This window comes from Austrofundulus limnaeus, unplaced genomic scaffold, assembly GCF_001266775.1.
Source record: "Austrofundulus limnaeus strain Quisiro unplaced genomic scaffold, Austrofundulus_limnaeus-1.0 Scaffold5593, whole genome shotgun sequence".
Taxonomy (NCBI): Eukaryota; Metazoa; Chordata; class Actinopteri; order Cyprinodontiformes; family Rivulidae; genus Austrofundulus; species Austrofundulus limnaeus.
In genome coordinates, this window is record NW_013957995.1 from 1 (window position 1) to 820 (window position 820).

The 820-nt window shown below is 34.3% G+C and overlaps 1 long non-coding RNA gene across 2 annotated transcripts; it reads right to left on the minus strand.

Annotated features, from left to right (window-relative positions):
- Window positions 1–208: 208 nt before the first annotated feature.
- Window positions 209–666, minus strand: LOC106512302 (uncharacterized). Of its 2 annotated transcripts, none has more exons than XR_001309644.1 (3): window positions 645–666; window positions 297–494; window positions 209–231 (listed from the first exon to the last, which is right to left on the minus strand). It is a non-coding gene; the product is annotated as an uncharacterized LOC106512302 (long non-coding RNA). The 2 variants fall into 2 exon arrangements; XR_001309645.1 differs by lacking the exon at window positions 645–666 and adding an exon at window positions 535–553.
- Between the last annotated feature and the right edge of the window lie 154 nt (window positions 667–820).

Below are 820 nucleotides of genomic sequence, written 5' to 3' on the forward strand. Positions count from 1 at the left end.
GGTGTGGACCCACATGGAGCTGAACTGAGACCAGGTCAAACCTCACTATAAATAGTGTCAAACCTCACTATAGTGTCAAACCTCACTATAAATAGTGTTAAACCTCACAATAAATAGTGTCAAACCTCACTGTAAATAGTGTCAAACCTCACTGTAAATAGTGTCAAACCTCACTATAGTGTCAAACCTCACTATAAATAGTGTTAAACCTCACAATAAATAGTGTCAAACCTCACTGTAAATAGTGTCAAACCTCACTGTAAATAGTGTCAAACCTCACTGTGACCAGGTCAAACCTCACTATAAATAGTGTCAAACCTCACTATAAATAGTGTCAAACCTCACTATAAATAGTGTCAAACCTCACTATAAATAGTGTCGAACCTCACTATAAATAGTGTCGAACCTCACTATAAATAGTGTCAAACCTCACTATAAATAGTGTCAAACCTCACTATAAATAGTGTCAAACCTCACTATAAATAGTGTCAAACCTCACAATAGTGTCAAACCTCACTATAAATAGTGTCAAACCTCACTGTAAATAGTGTCAAACCTTACTATAAATAGTGTCAAACCTTACTATATAAAGTGTCAAACCTCACAATAAATAGTGTCAAACCTCACTATAAATAGTGTCAAACCTCACTATAAATAGTGTCAAACCTCACTGTAAATAGTGTCAAACCTTACTATAAATAGTGTCAAACCTTACTATATAAAGTGTCAAACCTCACTATAAATAGTGTCAAACCTCACTATAAATAGTGTCAAACCTCACTATAAATAGTGTCAAACCTCACTATAAATAGTGTCAAAC